The following is a 5,000-nucleotide window of genomic DNA, read 5'->3' on the forward strand; positions in this document are numbered from 1 at the left end:
TCTGCTCACAATCACAACCACACGTCAGCCAGACACTCTTATCACGCACTACTCTCTGCCTGTAACAGGCACAGAGACAATATGTAAGCACCAGCATGGAACAACACCCAGTGCATCCTCTCCGCCACATTAGACAATCCACACTATCATAACCAGACCGGGAGGTCCACTCACAAAACAGAATATCCCACCCTTCCGACAACCACCATTGCTCAGCTAAGCCACCAACACCCACACACGTCCTACACAGGGGTACACCCAACATCACAATACTGCCTCCTGTCACAGCACACAAACAATGGCAGGAATGAAAGACACAGGTCTGCCACAAGCATGGAATCAGAGCGCCGCCTGTCATGAGCCAAAGGTGCATCCTGACGTGGCAAATCAGATGATGCCGCAGGCATCCACTTACTATAATCACAATCAACAAACCGGCCGCCGCCGCCGCCGCCCCCCCCCCCCCCCCCCCCCCCAATACACCTTTCCTTACAACAATGTGTACCTTAACCTAACCCATATTGCGCCTTAACCTAACCCATATTGCGCCTTAACCTAACCCATATTGCGCCTTAACCTAACCCATATTGCGCCTTAACCTAACCCATATTGCGCCTTAACCTAACCCATATTGCGCCTTAACCTAACCCATATTGCGCCTTAACCTAACCCATATTGCGCCTTAACCTAACCCATATTGCGCCTTAACCTAACCCATATTGCGCCTTAACCTAACCCATATTGCGCCTTAACCTAACCCATATTGCGCCTTAACCTAACCCATATTGCGCCTTAACCTAACCCATATTGCGCCTTAACCTAACCCATATTGCGCCTTAACCTAACCTATATTGTCCCTTAACCTAACCCATATTGTCGCTTAACCTAACCTATATTGCGCCTTAACCTAACCCATATTGCGCCTTAACCTAACCCATATTGTCCCTTAACCTAACCCATATTGTCCCTTAACCTAACCTATATTGTCCCTTAACCTAACCTATATTGTCCCTTAACCTAACCCATATTGTCCCTTAACCTAACCTATATTGTCCCTTAACCTAACCTATATTGTCCCTTAACCTAACCTATATTGTCCCTTAACCTAACCTATATTGTCCCTTAACCTAACCTATATTGTCCCTTAACCTAACCTATATTGTCCCTTAACCTAACCTATATTGTCCCTTAACCTAACCCATATTGTCCCTTAACCTAACCGATATTGTCCCTTAACCTAACCTATATTGTCCCTTAACCTAACCTATATTGTCCCTTAACCTAACCTATATTGTCCCTTAACCTAACCTATATTGTCCCTTAACCTAACCTATATTGTCCCTTAACCTAACCTATATTGTCCCTTAACCTAACCTATATTGTCCCTTAACCTAACCTATATTGTCCCTTAACCTAACCTATATTGTCCCTTAACCTAACCTATATTGTCCCTTAACCTAACCTATATTGTCCCTTAACCTAACCCATATTGTCCCTTAACCTAACCCATATTGTCCCTTAACCTAACCCATATTGTCCCTTAACCTAACCCATATTGTCCCTTAACCTAACCTATATTGTCCCTTAACCTAACCCATATTGTCCCTTAACCTAACCCATATTGTACCGTAACCTAACCTATATTGTACCTTAACCTAACCTATATTGTACCTTAACCCAACACACGTTGGGCCTTAACCTGCTCTGTAATTGTCATACGACGCGTTAAATTAGTGTAGTGTTGCCTAACTGCAACCCCCGCAATATAGTTTGCTACTCGCACTGCCCGGTCCCCAGAGTATCGCTTCATGTTAAACACCTTGCAGCTATACACTGTAATGCGGATGGCAGCAGGACGTACATGCTCAATGCCCTTCGCAGTTGTTCATTGGCATTCGCATGGCGAAGCACAGCCTACGTTGTGGTACGGCTTGTGTCAACTGTCCGCTGATGTTGTACGTCCAAATCACACACTGTACTGCACATTGGTCCTCATGTACTGAATGATACATCGTGGTACATGTGTGACCGTACCACGACTGCGCCAACAACGGCGAACCATACGGTCCAAATATTGTGCACTCAGCTACGTGTCGTCTCCCTATAAGAGCTGGATTGAAGTATGGTATGCCGTGGATGGCGATCAGCATGAGCCGTCTGTTGATGTAGTGGCGCGTGTTGTCAGACGTAGTCGTCTCTTCTCACACACCGTGATAGCATGGTGCACTGCGTTCCACATCTGCGACATGCGACAGAGGCCGGTTGACAGTCGTTCGCGCAATGGACATCGCATACGTACGGGGGCCACCTTCCACGTGTTCGCGAAGCGTGCACATGTTGTTGCGTGTATGTGGGCAGACATAGTGTGTCGTGACACCTGACACAGGCATGCAACAATCGTTGAATTTGCAAATGGCGATGGACGTCTACGTTTGCTGGTGACGTTACGCAAATGAAGAACTGGTAAACCGTTGTGGTGCGGTTGTTCTCGCTAGAGGTGAATCAGTGATGGCGACGATCGGTTGAGCTACCAACCGGTTGTTTCAGCGATACCCACCATGCCCACGAACGTGAATGGCATGTGGGTGTGAAGCGATACGCGGCGGTGGCTGGGTGGGACCGTCCCCGGCCGGTGAGGGGGGGCCTCCCGGCGTGCTGGCCGCGCGGTGCGTGGGCGCACGCGCTACAGCCGGCTGGTGGGGGCGGCCAGTGGCAGGCGCGCCGGCCGACGGAGGCGGCAGGCGGCGCAGCTGCGCGCCGGCGCACCCTGCACGCGGCGCCGTGCGGCCAAAGTAGGTCCTCGCGGGCCCGGTGCGAAGCGCGGTGGACATCTGCAGTGTGCTGGTCCGATTGAGGACTGTGTGCGCTGAGGATGCGCCGCCGCCCGGCGCTCGGCGCCGCGACGCCGTCTGCTGCTCGGTCGCCTCTGCGGTTCTCGCAGGTGGATTGTATCGCAGCTGTGCGGACGTGTTGGCGCGTGCGCTGTGCTGGGAGAGTTCGCTTCGGCACCCAAGTGGGGCTTTTGTCCTTCTGTGGCGCTGGCGTTGGAGCTGCCGGCCACCGTAGGTGGCGCGTGTTGTCTCCCGCCGGCAATGCCACGACAGCACGCTCCCGGGCCTCTGTCGGCAGCGGCAAGCTCAGTTGGGAGCACGGGTGGTCGCACCTAAAGCGTCTACTCGCCAAACTCCGGGCGATTGCGCCTCTCTCGAACCCGACCAAGTACTTAGGACGGCGCTGCGCGCCGCCGGGACCTGAGAGGGTTTCGAGGTGTATTGTGCAGGGGAGCTCAGCCTCCTCCTGTTTGCAGAATAATTGAGCGGACGCTTGCGTGTTCGCGCGGGCCCCCGGGACACACTCCCGGGCGGCCGGCTGCTCAGCTCTAGTTGACGCAGCTCCCTGGTTGATCCTGCCAGTAGTCATATGCTTGTCTCAAAGATTAAGCCATGCATGTCTCAGTACAAGCCGCATTAAGGTGAAACCGCGAATGGCTCATTAAATCAGTTATGGTTCCTTAGATCGTACCCACGTTACTTGGATAACTGTGGTAATTCTAGAGCTAATACATGCAAACAGAGTCCCGACCAGAGATGGAAGGGACGCTTTTATTAGATCAAAACCAATCGGTCGGCTCGTCCGGTCCGTTTGCCTTGGTGACTCTGAATAACTTTGGGCTGATCGCACGGTCCTCGTACCGGCGACGCATCTTTCAAATGTCTGCCTTATCAACTGTCGATGGTAGGTTCTGCGCCTACCATGGTTGTAACGGGTAACGGGGAATCAGGGTTCGATTCCGGAGAGGGAGCCTGAGAAACGGCTACCACATCCAAGGAAGGCAGCAGGCGCGCAAATTACCCGCTCCCGGCACGGGGAGGTAGTGACGAAAAATAACGATACGGGACTCATCCGAGGCCCCGTAATCGGAATGAGTACACTTTAAATCCTTTAACGAGTATCTATTGGAGGGCAAGTCTGGTGCCAGCAGCCGCGGTAATTCCAGCTCCAATAGCGTATATTAAAGTTGTTGCGGTTAAAAAGCTCGTAGTTGGATTTGTGTCCCACGCTGTTGGTTCACCGCCCGTCGGTGTTTAACTGGCATGTATCGTGGGACGTCCTGCCGGTGGGGCGAGCTGAAGGCGTGCGACGCGCCTCGTGCGTGCTCGTGCGTCCCGAGGCGGACCCCGTTGCAATCCTACCAGGGTGCTCTTGAGTGAGTGTCTCGGTGGGCCGGCACGTTTACTTTGAACAAATTAGAGTGCTTAAAGCAGGCAAGCCCGCCTGAATACTGTGTGCATGGAATAATGGAATAGGACCTCGGTTCTATTTTGTTGGTTTTCGGAACCCGAGGTAATGATTAATAGGGACAGGCGGGGGCATTCGTATTGCGACGTTAGAGGTGAAATTCTTGGATCGTCGCAAGACGAACAGAAGCGAAAGCATTTGCCAAGTATGTTTTCATTAATCAAGAACGAAAGTTAGAGGTTCGAAGGCGATCAGATACCGCCCTAGTTCTAACCATAAACGATGCCAGCCAGCGATCCGCCGCAGTTCCTCCGATGACTCGGCGGGCAGCCTCCGGGAAACCAAAGCTTTTGGGTTCCGGGGGAAGTATGGTTGCAAAGCTGAAACTTAAAGGAATTGACGGAAGGGCACCACCAGGAGTGGAGCCTGCGGCTTAATTTGACTCAACACGGGAAACCTCACCAGGCCCGGACACCGGAAGGATTGACAGATTGATAGCTCTTTCTTGATTCGGTGGGTGGTGGTGCATGGCCGTTCTTAGTTGGTGGAGCGATTTGTCTGGTTAATTCCGATAACGAACGAGACTCTAGCCTGCTAACTAGTCGCGTGACATCCTTCGTGCTGTCAGCGATTACTTTTCTTCTTAGAGGGACAGGCGGCTTCTAGCCGCACGAGATTGAGCAATAACAGGTCTGTGATGCCCTTAGATGTTCTGGGCCGCACGCGCGCTACACTGAAGGAATCAGCGTGTCTTCCTAGGC

The 5,000-nt window shown here is 52.1% G+C and overlaps 1 non-coding gene across 1 annotated transcript in view; it reads left to right on the forward strand.

Moving 5' to 3' along the window:
• Positions 1-3,393: 3,393 nt before the first annotated feature.
• Positions 3,394-5,000, forward strand: part of LOC126448336 (small subunit ribosomal RNA) — a 1,910-nt gene continuing 303 nt past the window's right edge. The window contains exon 1 of the ribosomal RNA XR_007584115.1: positions 3,394-5,000. This exon is cut by the window's right edge and continues 303 nt beyond it. This is a non-coding gene — a ribosomal RNA (small subunit ribosomal RNA).

This window comes from Schistocerca serialis, unplaced genomic scaffold (assembly GCF_023864345.2).
Source record: "Schistocerca serialis cubense isolate TAMUIC-IGC-003099 unplaced genomic scaffold, iqSchSeri2.2 HiC_scaffold_604, whole genome shotgun sequence".
In the NCBI taxonomy this organism is placed as follows: domain Eukaryota; kingdom Metazoa; phylum Arthropoda; class Insecta; order Orthoptera; family Acrididae; genus Schistocerca; species Schistocerca serialis.